The sequence below is a fragment of the Amblyomma americanum genome, chromosome 5 (assembly GCF_052857255.1).
Source record: "Amblyomma americanum isolate KBUSLIRL-KWMA chromosome 5, ASM5285725v1, whole genome shotgun sequence".
NCBI lineage: Eukaryota > Metazoa > Arthropoda > Arachnida > Ixodida > Ixodidae > Amblyomma > Amblyomma americanum.
Window position 1 is genome coordinate 134609104 of NC_135501.1, and position 20228 is coordinate 134629331.

The 20228-nt window shown below is 43.4% G+C and overlaps 1 protein-coding gene across 4 annotated transcripts in view; it reads left to right on the forward strand.

Moving 5' to 3' along the window:
* LOC144132702 (ATP-binding cassette subfamily G member 4-like) overlaps positions 1-20228 on the forward strand; it is a 91696-nt gene that overhangs the window by 26409 nt on the left and 45059 nt on the right. The window contains exon 1 of one of the 4 annotated variants that reach the window (XM_077665291.1): positions 13195-13291. The exons of 2 other annotated variants lie outside the window; for them this stretch is intronic. The gene's annotated coding sequence lies outside the window, so the exon portion shown is untranslated. Of the gene's footprint in view, positions 1-13194; positions 13539-20228 lie in introns of those variants that run through there. One more of the 4 variants, XM_077665289.1, reaches the window with a different exon arrangement.

Sequence of the window (20228 nt, forward strand, 5' to 3'; positions counted from 1 at the left end):
TTCTCAGTTTCTGAATCTTACGGCGAATACATGAAGGAAGTGGTTGAAATTTTGATAAACCTCCCCATACCTTTCATGAGCTTTATGTCGCTGAAAATCCTAAGCCTATAAAAAAACCTTACTGAAGTCAAAACGTATCCATATTGCAGATGCCCCTGTCGGGTTAAATTCTCTTATGCTATTTCCTGCCCCTAAGTCATTTCTTCGCGTTCCAACAGCATGACGTGAATCACCTCACTAGGGTATATACAAAGTGGCGCTTTCTAAGTTTGAGCGGGAAGCAATGGGCAGTGTTAGTTTTTTTTTCGCAAGAGCTTAGTGCACACACCTTGAAGTAATCAAAGAATTATTGCGTTGGCATTGTGGTAGCAAGTATATCCACAGACAAAAGCCAATATCCAAATATTGTTAGCGTCACTAAATTTTAAGGAATCGGTGCGTCGTCAACACTTAACACTTGGTCCATTTTGTTCAGCTAGTCCGAGTTGTTTGAAAGACAAAATCATAGCCCTCGAACCAGCTGCAATTTTTATGCAACAAATATTTTCTATTTTTCCCCCCCAAAATGGTCATAAAATAAAAGACGAGCATTTGCTGGATGCAGTCTGAAAGTCATACATTCGCGCCTCCTTCCTTCTTTTCACGAAGCTTTCTCGCAGTGCCTCAAAACATTTTGAGTGGAAGGCCCTGGCTACTGAGAACATGTTGTCATCGAACATCGTATGCAAGCTCAATGAAGTAATGAGCACACGGTAGGCAAACGGTATGTTGCAAATTCGCGATCCTGGGTATTAATTTCATTATTTCGTTAAAGCCCATCGATTCCATCGCTACTCCATTGGAGCGCCTGAGCGGGTTATAGGAACACGTTATTTTATCGAAAATAGCGCTCGCCCCCATGCACTAAACTTCTGCGCAAATCGTGGCTCGTGTGCTGCGCATGCGCCACAATACGACGGCCCATGACTATGATCCCCCTTTATATTAAGCTCCATCGCTTAACGCTTCTATGCTCGTGGACTACTCTTTTTGGCAATGAAAATAAAAAAGCTACAGGGGCGGCGCCTCTGTATAACTCTGGCATCCCGCCCATAGTATAGATGCAGGACAACCACCTGGCCTGGAGCCCCCCGTGCAATTGCTTCATGGCGCTGATATTGCGGCTAGCGCCTTCTACAAAAGCATATTTTAACCAGACGTTACTAACAATGTGTTGCGATCAAATATATGTTTGTACCGCGAATGTTGAGCGCGGAAAATCTGAACTCGCGTTAGAAATATTCCTGAAATAGCCATCATCACCAAAGTAAAATCCCTTAAGAGGACACTATTAACTACAACCGTGGATATGTTCGGCTGCCTCGGAACAGAGAGAGCGCTTTGGCTCCATAGCTTTGGCTGCATTGTCAAAAAAAAAAAAAGAAAAACTTGTCGCGGAGTAAAGGCGTTATGCCCACAGCTGTGTACAGTGCGAACTGACAGCTTTTTCTGTGAGTGTGCCACTCCGATCATTCATTGCTATTTCTTTGAGGAAGATTTTTCATCTTTTATAGGGTTTTTTATATCTAGTTTAGTTTTTATGGCGTGCTTTTTTTATTAAAATTGTGAATGCATTTAATAATACTTCTCTAAATACTGAGCTTTTTAGCAAATCCTTCGTCACTCTCACGGTAATATCTTTTGCCAGAAGTAATAATAAGCTTTTTCTTTTCGACGTTTTGTTTTTTTGCAAAACAATTAGGATTGATTAGCTTTTAAAAAATGCATACACAAAGAATTACCCGTGCTACTCGCGCTCCTTTGGCGCTATTTTTTCGCCATGCTGCCATTCCCGAGAAACTTCTCGCGCAGCTTACCCGTGTTGCTTCCCGAGCTTACCAAAGCTTCCTCCCATTGGCTGAAGCTTGCGCGGCGCTCCTTCGAACTTATCCGAGCTTACCCGAGTTACTTTGTGGGCAGAAAGTGTGGACGCTTTCTGTACACGCCACGCATGAGGCAACTAATGCTTAGGCATTAAAAACTATTCTCGACCAAAAGGTGTAAAGAAAGTCTGGCGTTACCATGCATGCCACGCTCGCGAACGAACCTGTGAAAAAGGCTGCGAAAAAAATAAAAAAGATAACAGTAAAGAGCAAACATGACCAGACAATCATGATAGAGACCATAGTCACGCGACATGCTAACGATCTCCATTTTCCGGAGGAGCGAATCGCAGTAAAGACGCAGCCTCGCCCAAGAAAGCACCCACCGAACAGGGCTGCAACGTAGGCAGCGGCGCATCAACCCCTCCAAGGCCACCAGACAGGGGCACTCCCCTTACGGACCTACTTCCTCACTTTTTCTCTCTCTCCTAGGCCTCCTCACACATCGTCTAACTTACATCCCATGGTATGCGGCTCTGTGGCCTCTCTTTCCTCGAACCGGTTATGAAAAGGCCGGCCGCCTGTCCGAAGCCAGCTGTGGCGTTCCTCCTTTCTCACTCCCCGTATATTGGAAGGTGCCAGCAACAAACTGGAGTGGCAGGCATTCATGTTCTCTTGAAAGCCCCTGTTTCTGGCCTTTTCCAATACGCCTGATCAATTATGTCTCTCATTGAGAGTGCCAATCTGGGCTAGTTCGTTGGCAGCACTGGTACCATTCCTTGGTCCTTGGATGCTGCGCTTGTTTTTAGAGCGAAAGTACAACTTTACGGTGTCAAAAACCCAACGAAGAATTGTGTGGTGTCCCTGACCTTGAGGCTTAAGAAATAAAATAAATATTGCTGCGACTTGCTTTCGAACCAGCGGCGAAGCGAACAGATCAGCTTCGTTGGCCACTGTACGAGAGCACGATGCTATCGCCGCAGCTGATCACGCCTCGCGTTGAACTTGTTGTTGTTGTTGTTAGCCTATCAAAGGGTGGCACATACCCACACTGGGGGATCGGCCAAGAATCGGGTGACTATTCACCTGTATTCAGGAAATTAAAATGAAAAGCACGCGGAAAGGCAACACCGGAGGATTCTTCCTCCTGAACAGGAAAGGGATGAAAGTTTGTATTTCAATAATAATAATAATAATAATAATAATAATAATAATAATAATAATAATAATAATAATAATAATAATAATAATAATAATAATAATAATAATAATGATAATAATAAAGAGAGGTACTGGAAAGATTTATTGAGTCAAAATGTACTAATTTAGAGGAAAGACAATTTTGTAACCCTTAGCATGGCGGTCTTTGAGATTCTAGCAGGAAATTTAGAACAGCGGTGCAAACAGATCTGTGGCTGAACCCAAATATGGTGGCGCTAAATTATAGCAAGTGCGGGCTTCTGAAACTAAGACCAAGGGGCTGCAAGGGCTCCTCCAGCAACCTTCTTCTCAAAGAGGTGTATCGGCGACAATAGAGAAAAAAAATGCTCAATCGATTCAGGCTCACGGCAAAATGCACAAATGGGAGAGAGCGCCAAACCCGACCTGTGTAAATAGAAATTTAGAGGAGGTGTACGGCACCTCAGCCTCCTAATAGATTCTTCAAGCTGCCGAGATCGACAAACTTGCCTGTTCCAAGAATATCTGAGGTGCTGATAAACCCCTGATGTTACAAGTGTTGTGTCTTGCGTGCTTAAAAGCGCACGTCGCCGAAACTGCAACACACTCTCGCGCTGTACAATGCACATCGTCGTCTTCATCAGCTTCCATCAGCGGCGCAAGCAGATCAGATCGGCTTAACTTCAATCAGAGCTTAGTCAGAGTTTAATATCGTCGCCTGACGTGCCGACTACCCAGCAAAGCAAAAACATGGTCCAATGAGGCTGAACACATGCTTCCGCATGTGTACTCGGTTTAACTATGTTAAATCCCTACGGATTTTTTCCCACAGCTGCGCATGTATTCTCACCTTCATTAGGATGGTTTTGAAAGTGTGCGTGCCACAGGTTTGATGTCTCGCAAGGCAGGTGATGACCGGAACGTGAGAAGGAAACGGGTACAAGTTTGAATCTGAAGCATTTATATCCAAAAGAATGGTCGTGAAATATCAGTTGTTGCTTTTTTTTACACTCGCACTGGTTCAAGACTTCGATGTTCTGGTATTCCGTGCAGCCTCTTAGGTTTAACCGCTGCGGCGCCGGTCGTGTTTTACTGAGAGTGGAAGCACTGAAAACTTCGTGCGCGGATATTTTTCTTCATGTATATAGAGCCCAATCGTCAAAAGGCAGATAGTCTCTTTCTCGGACTGCACATTTAGCTTGTACTTATTAAACGAAAAGAAAATATATTTTTTAATTATTTACATACGTAAACAACTTCATGTAGAAAGCACAGGCAGGCACAAAGAGTAAAACAAAACACAGCGAGAATGAGCAGCGAGAGTTGTAACAGTTCAAAGGTGGCACTGTATTTTGGCGATGAAGCCATTAGGAAAAGCATACACGTTTTCATAAAAGCATCGGCAAGCAAATGAGCCGAAAACCAATCCGCATTATCAGCGCACAATAACTTCATTCAGTGTGCCAGAGTTACCTCAAAGAATTTTTTTCGCGATTTCCGGAATAAATCAAGAACCTTCTTTGTAACTGCGGTAAATTAACGTTAAGAAACCGCAAAATTAGAGGTGGCCGTAGATTAACACATAGCAATTCTTCCTCCCTGCGGTATCGTATGTATACACGCGACCTTCGTCAACTAAGCAACGATTGCGAATGCAGTCCTGGCTGCACAAGCTATTGCGAAGTATAGCCCTCGCATGCGAGCTTGACTAAGTTTTAAGCTATGATCACCGCAATGGCCATGACGTCACGGTGATGGCAATGAACAGTAATGAAGCCATGGGCATTTCAAAGAATTCCCCGATAGCCACTTCTGTTAGGAAGCCCTTTGGGCGTTGTCTTCTCCGAGACAAATATTCTGCTTGCATGGCGCATGATGGCGTTACTGGCGTTCAAGGTTGCAGTAATCTTAACGCGGGCTATTTCCCGCTCCCGCAGGCCCGTTCCCGCGTCACGTAACGAGGTAAATTGCACACTGTGGGCAGGTATTCGCCTGCCACACAAGTATACATGTGGCTGGCAATGGCACTTATATTGCAGTCACATTCAGAAAAAAAATTTGGTTGGTATACTTAAACAAAAAAAAAGATAAGGCGGGTTTTCCGGCTCGGCTTTTTGAACAGACATCTTGCCTATCAATACCCCCCTCCCCCCCTGCCCTAAGTTGAGAGAGCTAAATGCAACGGGTTGCTTACACGCGCATTAAATGTTTGCTTTACCGTAGAATTTTAATCAACCATTTTTTAATGTCGGCAATGTCTATATGCATTTAAAACGCCCTTTAAACCGCAGCATTGACTTTTTTTTCTAATCAGCATGACTGCGCGGGTTGAATTCAGTGCTGCACTGGCCAGGCCGTGTTTCTATGCAGACGAAAAGCAAAAGCGCCCGTTTATTGCGTTGTATAATGCTTGAAGACACGATGCGTCCTGAACCAATACTAATGGTCTTCTCTTACGGCGTTTCTCAGTAATATGTTTTTTTTTTTAGGCAAAGCTACACAATCAAGGACTATCTTCACACAGACGGCTTCCTGCGAAGCAATCGAATGAATGTCTTGGCCAGCAGCTGTTAAGAGAGTTCAGATGTCAATTCGTGAGTGGCGCACCAAAAAAAACCGAAGAGGTGTGGGGCGCTTTGTGGTATAGATCCGGCGGCATCTGCTCGCCGACAACTGAAATATCCCAAGCAAGCGGAGACGTGTGTTTTAGTAGGCGGGCGCACTCTCGCATATAATGCGTGTGTAAGGAGTTACAACGCTGCGCTAAGAACCCCGCTGGAGCCTGCTGCTGGAGTTTTTGCTCTTTATTTTTAACTTCTTTTGCATCGTTCAACGTGGCTAGGCGTACGCGTGCGAAGTTACGTGGACATATTGTATACTGAGGTTGATTAAAATCGGTCGACAAATCAGCTTTATCTGATTCCGCGTCAGTTATAATGCCCTAATGATGGCTTTTTAATAAAGGAATTGAAAAATTGTAGCGCCGGGATTTCTTCATTTGCGAGAAGTTGCAGGCACCAGGATAGGAAGGAAGCAGTATTCGTTACAGTTTCTGTCGCGCGAAGAAAATGCAATTATAAAAGGTCCCAAAAATAACTAAATAAACGCCGAGCAATTGTTTTCCCACCCAGCACCATGACCCTATTTAATCCCTGTCGCTGCTAGAACACACCTCTGCCATAATGAATGAAAATCAGTACACAGCCGTTCTATGTACGGGCCCCAGCCCGGCCCCACAGCTTCAAGCCTGGACCCAGCCAAGGCCCTTGAAAGCAGCAAATTTGCGGCCCGGGCCGGCTCACGGACGCAGCCAAGTCCGGACTTTCGGTCCGGTCAGAGCCCATGCAATGCACTATCACTACCACGTGCCGGCAGAGGGGAGCTGAAAGATCTGAGCGCAAAGATTGGAAAAAAGGACGCGCATGTGAGCAACCGCGACCGCCGAAGCGGTGACGACGGCTGCATCAGCAACAGATATCCCCTTCTCTCCTTTCGCATTGCCTAGAGGTCGTTGAAGTTTAAGCAAAATGCACTACCCGCCTAATAGTTCGCATCCAGTTCGGGTAACATGAACAACAAAAGCGTTTCAAAATACCGGCGCTAATTTCGCGGACAACGAAGCAACGGATAAAAAAAGCAAAGCTGTATAAACAAGACACCCTACGGGAGATAACATTTAGCCGCTCTCAAATGCATAAAGTTGTCATGAGATGCCCAAATAGGGACTACCCGAAAACGTCGCTTTTTTTCCTCTTGGAACGTGCAGTCTGTCTTTATTACTTTGTCATGCCTGCTCTGCTGCTTTCCAGATGCGTTCGTAGCCTCCCTCGCGTGTGCTCTTGTAAGCGCTGGTACATGCTTATAGCGACCGCGTTTTTTCTTTCGCTGCGTTTGTTTTTGCGTGTCTGGATTTGTGTGCAAAGAATGTCTAAAAATAAGCTTTTTGCTAATGCTACCGTCCTGGTTCCTTTCATCCGAAAGTCTGACCTCACGTGGAACACGTGACACCATTTGAAAGTAAGCGAAAATAAACGTTTGGGGGCGCAGAGCTACCGACAACAGAGGAGCATTTTAAGTACCAATCAATCAATAAATCAATCAATCAATAAATCATTCAATCAAACAAACAATGAAGTTTGGATTCAAAATTCTTCCGCATACAAGTAAAGAAATGCTAGGACAAGAACAAAAAGCTGCTATGAGCAGCTTGACTAAGTTGTTGCCCCTTATCTTGCAAGTGCGGAGTTTTGTACACACACTAAATACCGAGTGTTAAATATTTTAACATGTGTAATCCACAAATGAGAAAAGCAAGAGAAAATCTATGCATGCATTAACATCCCTCATGCAGGCTCATGTGTTTAAAGTCCTACATAGCAGCATAAAAGGAAAAACAATAAAATGCAGGATTTTCGTCCAACACTGAACTTTTCTTTGAATATGTACAGGCACATACAATAATGCTGAGCGCAAATATTTGATATATCACTGGCGTGCTGGAAGAAAAAGACGTTTGCACTACAAGTAACGCATTTCTTATACGGAGACAGCTGTTCATCATTAAAAACTATTTGCATTGTTTTTTTCGACACAGTGTCCAGATATATATGTTGTAGTTGAAGGCTGTTGAGCAGGTATATGGTACACGGTATTGCAACCTGATAAAACCGTTATTGATTCGGGGAAATGGCAATTCCCAAACTTCTCTTTTTGTCTTATGCAGTACTATAGTTGTAATGATCTTTTGAGGTTGCACATTCTAGGAAAAGATTAATTTTTATGTTTTAAACTTCGTTTGTACTTTATAAAAAGATTAAGTATGTATGAATTCCTAGCAGAAAACAGATTATGTCAGTGAAACAAATCCCTCGTGCAGCGCATCATATGGCTCATTTGCAATTTGGTGCACAGCTTTTTTCTGCATTAAAAGTAATCTGTGATAGTTTGTTTGAAATGCAGTCCCACCAGACAAGATTACAATAATTTAGATACGGGAGGAATGAGGCATTATATAGAAAAAGTTTAAGTTTTGGTGGAATCACCTGTCGCAGTCTCCAAATCAATTACAGTATTTTGCCAACTTTTTATCCAAGAGGTCAACATGAGCTTCCCTGGTTGAATTTTCGCTAAAAACGACTCCTAGCGTTTTGACGTCATTCACAAGCTCTGTTTTACAGGTCTCACAATAAACATACTAATTACAGTTCATTTGTTTCTGTACTAGTGCGAATAAAATATATTTTGTTTTTTTTCTGCATTTATATTTAAAGGATTTACTATGCTTCATTGAAATAATCGATTAAGGGGGATAGGCTGGCTCAATATGTAAGTTCCTTAACCTCTCTAGACTGAAAAAAAAAATGCTGATATCGTGTGCGTAAATACCAAAATTTCCTGAAAGACTAATGGCTATTAGATCATCAATATAAGGAGTCAATAATATCGGCCCTAGCATACTGCCCTGCGGAACCCGTATACCTTCACGGGAAGCAAGGCTGACTATTCGCCTGTAATAGCGACGGACTGCTTTCTTCGTAGTAAATATAATTTTATCAATTCAAGCGGTGTTCCACGAAATTCATAATGCGCTAATTTGCATAATAAGTTATGTTGATTAATCCTTTCCAACGCCTTCGAAAAATCAACGAAGACTCCCAAGCTCAACTTTTTTTCTTCAAATTCATTAAGTAGGTACTGTTTTTGCGTGAGGAGAGCCAGCTCAGCTGACATCTGCTTTCGAAAAACGTGCTGGTGAGGTGTTATAATTGAAAATTTGTCACAAAACACTCTCACCCTATTACAAATAACTTTTTCCAAACCTTTCTAAATAATGGGCAGTATTGCTAGTGGTCGGTAATTGGATAACTCATTTTTGACTCAAGACTTGAACAGCACCGTGACCTTTGCAAGCTTAACTTTGTCTGGAAAAACCCCTTCAGAAAGACAAATATTAAACAGATGATTTAAAACTGGTATGTGAAGATCGAGTACGAACTTATTGGGTCCGATTTAGAGGCCATCTATATCGCGTGCTTTACCAAAACAATGAAAATGTTTTTTCTGCAGTTGCTATAGCTCAAACAAAGCATTATTTATATCTTGTGTGCCCAGAAACCCCGTGTAAGATTCATCATGATCGCTGTCTACTAGATTTACATGATATTCATTAAGCTTATTTGCCGCATTAAGCCCTGGCAGTGCTTCAGTATCAATTATTTCAAGTTCATTTTGGCGGCTTCCATTTTTTAATGGTTTGTTGATTTCGTGCCAGACTGCATTACCGTGAGCTGCTAGTTTGCTCAAAAGGTTCCCAAAATCATTGTTTTCAGTATACCGCAGAAACTTTATCATAAGGTTCCTTCCTGTTTCTTATAAACAAGATCTTTAAGATCTTCTGTTCGCCGAAATACAGAATACAACACATACTTTTCCTTTATCATACTGAGGCATTCATCTGTAAGGCAAGGCTTACGGATCTTTCTTGATTTTTTTTATATCGTTCTGAACCTAAAGCACGTATTGTATGCTTCTTCAAGAACAGAAATGAGAATGTCGTAGGCTTTATTCGCATGGACACATTCATTAATTCGGCCCCAATTCAGTTTTTCGATGTTTTCTCTGCAGTTATTTAATGTTCTCTGATTTATCTCTTCAGCAATGAATGACTCAGAATGACTCACGGTTTTACAGCGATAGCTGTTAGGCGCCACCCCTGGCTTGCGCGTCGCTGTCGTCGCCGTTGGCGTAACCGGTGGGTGCGTTACCATGGTTACCATGGCAACCAGGGTATGGTTATCATCTCCCATGACACCACGTAGGATGTGTTATGGCCGTTATTAATGGTGTGCGTCTGTTTGTGTCTCGTCGTCTGATCTCGCCTTATATCACGGTCAACCTGGGTCGTACGACCGTACGGGTGGCGGTGTTTCGAACAGCCGCCTGCCAAAACTAAATGCCTACACAGCTATCGATGAATCTCGCGTTACATAGTCGTAAATGTCCTGCCAATTTTTTTGCAAGTCATTTTGTCACGTGGTTTGTGTATGACGTAATCACTTTGACACGTGACTTTCTTTTTTTTTGGAAGTGATGCCATGTGGCCCACTAATTCCTTCGCTTCATTAGTCATGCTATTTAGTGATGTCATCGTTTTACATTTCGCTATTTCCAGCTTTAATAACTGACTCATTTTTGGTGATTATACTAAATAATTTTTACTGCTTTTACTCATCAATGGCGTGGCGACATCATCCTTCATAACGGCATATAACTCCATTAATTGATTACTTATTATTATCAATCTTTTACACATTCATTCATTTGGAGTGACGTCATCGTGTGGACACTTTTTTTAACACGTTTACGCACACAGCTGAGCTAAATAATGCTTTCGTATTAATAATAGAATTGATAAGACAACGTATTGAAGGAAAAGCTGGCCGTCATAATGGAGGATAAATTAAGCTTCTTTGTCAACTTTCACTCAATGCTGTCGAAATTGTTCAGAGATAACGTGACAATGCTGCCGCCCTGTCGCCAAATGCGCTTAAGATAGGACCTTCCGAACGTCGAGTTGAAAGCCCTTTCAAGGGCCACCGGTCCTTATTTTGTCCCAGGAAATGGTCCAGCGTGCTTTTTGTCTCGCAAAGGCATCACCGACCAAAATAAGCAGCGCAGTAACGAAAGCACTCGTCCCTCCATTGTTAGGAGGTCTTCAACTGCGTTTTGTATTGTAGTCGTACGGGAGAATGTGGTCTCTTATTTCTTTTTCCTTGCTCGCGTATTCGTAACATAAGATATCCGAAGTGAGCAGATGTGAATGCCCTTTGAAGGGAAGCATACACCAGTTCTTTGCCCGATTGAGGAAGAATGCAGCTGTTTCTTTCATCCCTGTCTTCATTATGTGCCTTTATGCGAACTTTATTATTAGTAGTTAATCATTTTTTCTTAAGGCGGGCTTTGATCAGGCGAGCCAGGAAGGTTTCGTTTTTCTCAAGATTTAAGAGTGCTTACAAATGAAGTAAATGGGCAGGTGGTCACTCACGGCTACTGATACAACACCCGATTGTACAGAAAATTCAATATTGTTAATTACAGATAAATCCCGAAGACTTTGATAAACACTCCGAGAAGATAGCCGATGCGCGTTCGCTCATTAATAACGTTTTTTTTGGAACCAAATGAATAGAATATTAACTGCAGTTTGCGAGACTGTTTTGCATTCTGCAACAGATTAATGTTACAGTCACCACCTATTGTAATGTGTAGGTTGTTTAATGACACAAAACTCCGTATTCGTTCTAGAAAATCCAAACATTCATCGAGTTTGCCATCTGCTAGGCAGCATAGAACAATAAATGTGCATTTTTGATTCTGCAAGGGTAAGGCTTCATAGTCTGGCGTTATTATCGAAAATTCAGTAGCATCTGCTCAGCTGCAGACACAAGTTACAATATCCCCCCCCCCCCCCTTCCGGCCTAACGGCGACTGGATCAATTTATGAAAAAGGTTCCAAAACCAAGCAATATACTTCCTCTTCAGATTCGTACATGTTTCTGTGAACACGAGGACGTGAAATTTTAAGCCAAATTTACCAAGTTACACTATCAGCAAGAAACATTGCTCATCATGTTTTTGTTTTTTTCCTGGCCGATCGCGTATTGCAGTGCAAGTATGAGGTATAAGCATCGCCACTTGGCATACAAGGTCACGTGATAGGGTCACCGGAATAAAAGAAACAAGAATGACCGAATCAACATATCAGGAAAAACTACATTATCTTTGCCAAGTCGACCCGCATGTTACGTGTAGCAAACGAGAGGTTTCCGTTTTACGTGCAAAAATGTTGCCTCCTGTCAACCGTGCATACCGCCGCTTCATTTCCTTTTTCTTTGATACGGTTATTCCAAGTAGCTTCTTTAGCTGAAGGCCAAATGCTCATTCACAAATACTGGTTGCTCAGTGGCAAATCCTAGCTGAGTTGTGGTGAACGTTGTCTTGTGTGCTTTTTCAACAAGTGCATCCCGTTATGTCGTACTCACTACATCGTCACTGCTACCACTTGGGTGCTCGCAAGTGACGTATCGTAAAGGTTTCCCTAATGACCAACTTACTCCTATAGACGCTTGCGTGTGGATGAGATGAAAACAATGAACAGCACGCATGCATTTTTGCAGTGGTGAAATCTAGATCCAGCACTGATTAGACCGAAAATTTGCCTTCTATTACACAGATAACGTATCTGCGCTGATATGCAGATGGAGCACCATTTATACCAGACTATGGAGACAGGTCTAAAAAAATGGCAATTGTTCCCCGCTACCTTCAGTTCTCGCCATACCATACACCGCCCTTTTGGTCCCAGCATGTACAAAAATAGTTTGTATGCTCTGATATCCCACATATTTATTAACTGTGGCTGACGAAAGTAAAAAAAAAAAAGAAAGTGCGGTTTTCATGGAGACTGTTTTGTCACATGATTCCTTTCGCAATGTTCAATAACGGCAGTGTTTGAACGACATATCACAAACAACATCGTTATGTGATTGTGTTGAGGCGAACGCTTATGTTTAAGCATGTAAGAAACCGCCCCTCCAGTCGCGCAGGTGCCCCCCTTTAGGCGTCTTTCACTGACCTCACCCTTTCTTGTTGATTATGAGTTTTTATGGCGCAAGGGCATCTGTGCGCAAAGAGTGCCATAACACAAGGTATTTTCGACTTCTCAAGATGGGGTCGAAGACCCATTTCCCAAGCATTTCACCCTAAACAAGCCCGGCACCAGACCAGGGGAAAGCTTGTACCCATTGTATCTCCTGGGGATCGAACCCCGCACCTCCCGCATGCGAGGCGGATGCTCAACCACTCGGTCACCACTGCGGTGCCTCGCTCTTTCCTCTCTCGGTGAAACCAGCGTGCTGCCGCTCCTTTTACGTGAAGCGCCCCTACACGCGCCACCGCCAACAAGTCTCTCCTCTCGGTTGTGCGCCCTTTTTGTTTTGTTCCTGTTCTCTGCACTCGAAATCGTCCCCCTCGCGCCTCTGCCTTTCTCTGGCACGTGCAGCCACGTCACGTGCTCTCTCACCCCCCTCTCCAAGTCTGTAAACGAGCCACCCTATCCTGCTCTCCCTGTCTGCCTCCCACAGATGACTATCGCGAAGAGATCTCTTCTCACAACGCGAGTCCGGGCCGTTAGGATAAGGACCGCGCCGTGGAACGTGCCAGACAAAGCTGATGGTCGCGCCATACAACAGGTGCGCGGCGATTCCCTGGCTCAGAAAAAGCAACAAGTAGCTTTTCTCTTCTTCCTTACTTTTCACGCCACCTCGACAGTATTCGTCCGTAGTTTCCTGCTGTTCTTTGTTTCACTAGTTAGTGGCTTCTGTGTTTCCGTGTAAGCGTTACATCGCCAGTGGGACTTCCTTCCAAGTGCGATATGCGTCACGATGGATACCTTGGTTTTTGTCGGACATACAAGCGGGAAGAACTTTGATAAGAAAGGTCAGTAGAAAGCAAATTTTCGCATTCTTTTCGAAGAAGTCAGCTCTCTCATTGCCGAACTTAAGCCTGAATCTAATGCTGGTTTAAATTTTGCAATGCCCATGTCTTTCTGGCGTCTACCTTCTCGTTGCAACTTGCTGGAATACTAAGCAAAGTTCTCCTTATAAAAAAAAAGTCTATTTTACTGCTGCAGGTTTTGCTGTTTTTTTTTATTTTAGAATGGAATTCCATGTTTCTTCGCTTCGCAGACTGTCGCATCAGAATATTATCAAAGCCGCCGCGGTAGCTCTGTGGTTATGGTGCTCAGCTGCTGACCCGAACTACGCGGGTTCGACCCTAGCAGAGCGGTCGCAATTCACCGGAGGCGAAAAAAACAGAACTGGGGTTTCTTAACAGCGCACGTTAAGGAAACCCTGTTGGTCAAAATTAGCCGAAGCCCACCACTACGCCGTCCCTAATATCTGGAGGCGCTTTGGGACGTTAAACACAACCAAACCAAACGAAACCAAAGAGATATCAAGTAGGGCTTTGCAGAATATAAAGCTCCGTGGTGTACTTGCCACTGTAAATTAAAAAAAAATACTAGTGTGCAAATTCCCTGCGCAACGGATCAGTATTGAATAATTATTAATAAACAAACGGTAACACACGAGCACTTAACAGAAGCCGTAGAGGCTCATCAAAGCCGAAGAGGGCTAATACAGGGTCGTCTGGCAGCAACAATCCAGATACCAGGCATTTTTCTTATAAATATGTAATATAACTACTTTGTATCATATAATTCGCTTTTGTGAGCAAATCACTGTGCGTAGACACTGTCGCAGATCCTGGGCATTCCAGCGCAAGCCAACAAATGGCTTACTAAAGTCCGAACCGTTATATTTAAGACTAAATACAATTTAACTATTATTTTGTCAGCAATGTACCAGTTCAGAAAGCGAACATTTCTATTTTGAAAGTGTTCACGGATTAAGGCTGCAAATTTATTCCGCAATATTTTCTTTATTGAGGTTTGCACTAATTTGAAGCACATTTCTTACTTCACCTGCAGTACTAGTAAAAAAAGTTTAGTAATTCAATCGAATTTTTAGCACTCGTTCATAGAACACAGGTGTTTTTAAAAAGCTTTTAAGTAACGGTTTTAGAATATTATTTAATAACAGACTAGATAGGTTGTATTCCGATAATTTGTTTATTGATATTAATACGTGATTGAGGGGGGGGGGGGGGAGAGGGGGGGGGGGGGGGGCAAAACGGTAGACGCTAGCTATACACAGATATCATGAGGGTTGTAACTAAGTTGAAGAGTTGAAGGAATGTAATTGTATTGTTACATGCAACAAAAAAAATCTCTTCAATTTGGTACACACATTTAAATAAATTGGCGAGAAAATCCAGCTATTTCAAACACCACACCACTCTGAAGAACAGTATCTGACTTGCTTCCTGTTTTAAGGGGAGGAACCTGTCCCATCATTCACATTGGATTAAGAAAAGCTAGTATAGATAGCTTCCTTCCGTTCTTGCGCACGAAAGTTATTGAAATTCTGTTAGCGAACACTATATCAAGGGCGACAACCTAGCCATTCACACCAAAGGATATTTGTGCTCCTCAAGCCAAACCTCCTTAGCGAAATTTTCACCTCTATTGTGAAGAAAATCATAATGTGTGCTTTATTTTTCAATGCGTCAGCACGTCGGACCGATTTATAGACCTCGAGCACAATTTCAGCAAACCTTGTGTGCATTGTTTCGCAAATACTTATCGCGATCAAACATTAGCGTTTGTTGAAAGAAGGGCGCAGACCGTTGCTTGTACTATTGATTGTTATCTTTAACTATTTCTTTTTTTGATAAAGGGAAGACTGCTGCTCGTACTATTGATTATAATCTTTAATTCAGTCCTTTTTTGCGAGGTGCACTTATATGGAGCAAAAACCGGTCCCGTTTCAAGGGCGCAGCGCGTGCCCAAAGTTAGGGTGACTGCCTGCAGTGTGCTGAAAACGAAACTGGCGGGCCTTCGTCATTGACGATGTTTGGCACTTGGCTTCAATTCAGCGCACTTAAGACTCATCAGTGCGGGAACGAATACGACAAGCGAGCTAGCGTAGTTCAGTGCTCTTTACGGCCGTGGGGAAAACACAACTGGCGTCCGCTAACAATTGAGTTGCGACCTTGTTGGAAAGGCTGGCGGCTGTCTACTGCCGAGAATTCAGGAGAGCAAACGGGAGGGCATCGTTTCAAAATTGCGGCCCCTTGTTTCAATCTTATTACTGTTGTTTTTAATAAGAGACATGAATAGGGGAGTTGATGAAAGCACAGGCGAATGTTACTTTTGTATACTATCTTTATTACAACTTTTTTCTGAGAAAAAAAAATGAATTCGTGAATTAATTTACATACTAGACCACTAAGAATAAAATAGGAGAGAAAGACAACCATATGCCGCTGATGGCGTCCGAATCCACGACCTCCGAATTTCGCCCCGGATGCTCTGCCAACTGAACGAAGGACTCAGTTGAGGCAGTCTTGTTGACAGCGGTAGCATAAGAGGGTCCTCGCACTGCTTCCGCCCTACCCGTTCGATTCTGTTCCGTGTGGCACTCGCGGTAATACAGGACGTGCCACGTCCACCGCTACGTACGAGGGTGACGCTGGTGAACTCTGTCTAGGTTCGCTTACACGGCGCAAGAATACCTCCAAAAACAGAATATTGGGCAGCCCTCGCCGTAGCTCAATTGGTAGAGCACCAGACATGAAATTCGGAGGCCACGGATTCAGATCCCACCACCGGCATGTTCTTGTTTGTTCTGCTTTCAAACCAAGTATCATTATGCCAAAAAACAATTACGCTATTGTTCTCCATTGACCAACAACAGAAACTGTAAATAATAAAAAAGATAAAAAGTGTTTTATAGCCTGCAAACAAAGGGGGCTGTGCTTTTGCTGCCGAAATACTACCAGAACTGCCAGAGAACAACAGCTTTGTTTGCATTTCAGGTAACGCCTTAAAATGAAAGTGATAGGCGTATACATTCCGACACCTATGTTGCGGTTTGCACATCTTGTTCTTTAAGTCGTTATACTCTCGTCATCAACCGCCACGTTGGCAAAGCTGCTTTGCAGTTCGGCTGCTGATTCCAAGGTCCCAGGTTCGATCCCCTCCACAACAGTGGCATTTCGATGGAGTTGCAAAGTATAATTCAGTACCCTTCACTATGTATTTCCTCGTGGCCCCGTGTTTCCCTTCGGGGCGTTAAACCCACATTTCACATTTACTCACATATTTCCTTTTCATTTTTTCCTCACCTGTAATTACATTCTTTACATGAGACGCAGTAATCGTGATGGCAGAATATAGCATTCCTTAAACTAGTAATTAGTAGTAAGTGGTTTTGTAAAAAGTAATAAGAAACAAAGAAGGAAAATATTTTTGCTAGCCCGGTATCTGCCATCGATACCTTCGATACTGAAGCACCTGGGCTGGGGGCAGCGGAAGTAAAGGATAGCAGGCAGAATGGAGAAATGAAATGAAAGAGGTGAGGGGACAGGAAGAAATGTTAAGGAAAGGGGTGATGTATACAAAAATTTTTTTTACATAATAATAAACATATACAGGTTGCACGCGTGATAAGTTCAGGAATAGAGGGTAATAAAACACACTCATCACAACACAATGTACACTGTAGCTGGAGCGAGGCGTCCACTCGGTAAACTGCAAGTAAGCCCCTGCGGACGATGAAAAATAGTCATTCTTTTCCACCCGTCTTCTGCTAAACTTGCTAATCGTTTGTTTCAGTGGCTCTAAAAAGGCCCCCAAAGAATTGAAAAATAACTTAAGTATAATTTTCGTGATCATGATCCAATTTCCAGTAAAGTTTTTGGGGCCATGACTTCTCCTCCGACAATTGTTTTTGTACAGCGGAAAAGCAAAATTACCGCATTCCAGGCGCTTCCCATCCTTAGGCCTCTCTCTTTTATTGCTAGCCCTTCAGCTACTTTAATCCAAAACGCTTTGACAGTCAGACTACCAAAGCTGGATATTACCTGGAGGTTCTCGAATGGTACAATTCCCCACAAAAAGTAATTAAGTTCCACAGCTAAATGATATCTCTTTATGGTATTCACAACACATCATGAATTGGGGGCAGATAAATATTTGGAGTAAACTGCTTTGCTCATTTAAAGGGACAACCCATTAAGTTTTTTTCTCAGAAGACACGGATCAGTGACGAGTGTTTCCTAAAGCTCACAATGAATAATGATCAAGATAAGGTTAATGTCTATGGTTCTTTGCACCTTCCTGGGCGGTAATGTATTTGAACGTAAAATTGAGATGCAACGTTTTCTGTCGAGTATATAAAGATAATTTATCGTAAAAGTAGAGAATAATCTTGCTATGAGGGTTTCGTTCAAAAAGGAATTCATTTCACTTATGAATTATAAACTTGAATAAGACGGTCTTAAGATATGTCACTGTTTTAGGCAAAATTAGACGGCGTATTTCGTTACTAATTATATTCAGAAAAATAATTTGTTTATTCTAAAAAAAATTATTTGAGAATGACATGGAACTAACTAATATTAATTCGGGGAACTAAAGCGTCTTTCCGCTTAGCAAACCGCACTTAATGTGGCCTATGTCACATGTCACCGCAGCCGGTCGGTGGGTAACTTGTTTTTGTCGTGCTCGGCGCCCGTCGCGTGCACACTTGTGTCACGGCTACTTCGCAAGCGTCAAGGCTGCGGCGCTATCGACGCTTCTACGCGTCAAGAGTATCGTGCTATCAACTCGGACTATTGCTTTGCAGCTGCAGACGCGTGCAAACGCTGACAACGCGTGTGCCCGGATCGGCGTTTGATTTTCTTGGGGTTTCCTATTTTCTTGGCCAAACAGCACCAAATACCATAGAGGGTATCACTGCGCTCTTAGGCAAGGCGTAAAAAGGTAAAGTGTTTGCCCGAACGAGGCGTAGTTAAAGACGAAATTTTCCCACGAATTTCGCCCCGGAGAGGCCGAGAATTAGGCCACGGAAACCTGGAGCACGGGGTTCTCTCGTGTGAAATCACTTGTTAAAGGGATCTTTGACCCCATCTTGCGCCGACGAAACATATCAGCATTTTCTTTGCAGAAGGATGCCACTAAGATTAAATCAATTCACAACATCCCCATCAAGTGTGGGGCTGCTGTGTGTCTGCAGTGTGCAGGCTGGGACACATTTCTCCTATTTCGCCCCTCCGCGGTGGCTCAGCGGTTATCGCGCTCGGCTGACGACCCGAAAGACGCGCGTTTGATCCCAGCAGCGGCGGCCGAATTTCGATGGAGGCCAAATTCTAGAAGCCGGGTGTGCTGTGGATATCAGTGCACGTTAAAGATCCCCAGGTGGTCGAAATTATTCCGGAGCCCTCCACTACAGCGTCCGCCATAGCCCGAGTCGTCTTGGGACGCTAAACTCCTATAAACCATTTCTTTTTTTTTTAGTCCCAACATAATCTGTGTGTGTCTGCAGTGCTGCCGTCTAGCCAATATCATGTATTCGCTGGCACAGGTCTCTGAAACCAAATACAAAATGAAACGAAAATTTCAGGACGTTAACTTCTGATGAAGAGTTGGGTTGGGTTTTTTATGGTGTTAATGCTTTCAAAAAATTTAGAACTCTACACCCCACGCAATGTATTGGGCCCGAGGCAGCGGTTGCGTCCATTAGAACTTATTTCAGTAGTGGATCGCTTAACCAGAAACGATGTCGTCAGGAACCGCAGAATATTACAAGATGTTTAAGCGAAATAATCCGGAATCACCTGTGCTATGGTAGAGCGTAATTTACGACTCAACTTTACTAAATGGGGACATGATGAATCTGTAAAAAGTTTCTTTGAAACCTAGTGCGTGGTATTAAAATATGGCTGTTTTCATACTGCAGGAACTACCTGTGCTATGGTAGCGCATGGTTTCCGAATCAACTTTACTAAATTGGGAGATGATAAATTTGTAAAAAGTTTCTTTGAAAACTAGTGCCTCGTATTAAAACATGGCTAATTTCATACTGCAGCTCACTCGTTGTATCTCGTCATGTCTCTCGTTTTCCTATTTCCTCTTGGGGTTAAACATGTGGCGTGTGCTATCAGCTTCACAGGCATCATCCAGCTGCGCGGGATTGTTTCTGTTTTTTTTCTCCCTTCTACATGAGAGCTCAGGAAGCGACCCGTACTCTTAGGCGCGAGCTGTGCGGGAGCTACTTCGTGCATCACGCGAGCGCAGCGGGTTTGTAAATAACATGTTTTTTTCGAGCGCGGAATCGTTAATTATGCACTTGGTTGCACCGACGCTCTCACGCATGGGTGTCACCACATGAGACGCATATTTGCCGGAGACGCGTGCAGGCGTCCGTCCGTCAGCGGTGTCTCCTAGCGGGCATGGAGGGGCGAGGGCGCGAGGGGGCTTTAGGGCGCCTAGTGAAGCACTAGGCGAAGTCTGCGTCCGACGAGAGGCGTGTAACCTTGAGATGTACCTTGAAACATCCGCAACAGCACAAGTGCGGTAACGTGGCCGCACCCAAGGAATGAGTGCCTAAAATAGGTTCATCAGATCCACACTGGAGTACGCTGACATAACTTGGTTTCCGTTTACTAAAGAACACATCCACAAACTAGAGCCGGTGCAAAGGTATGCAGTTAGATTCATGTGCA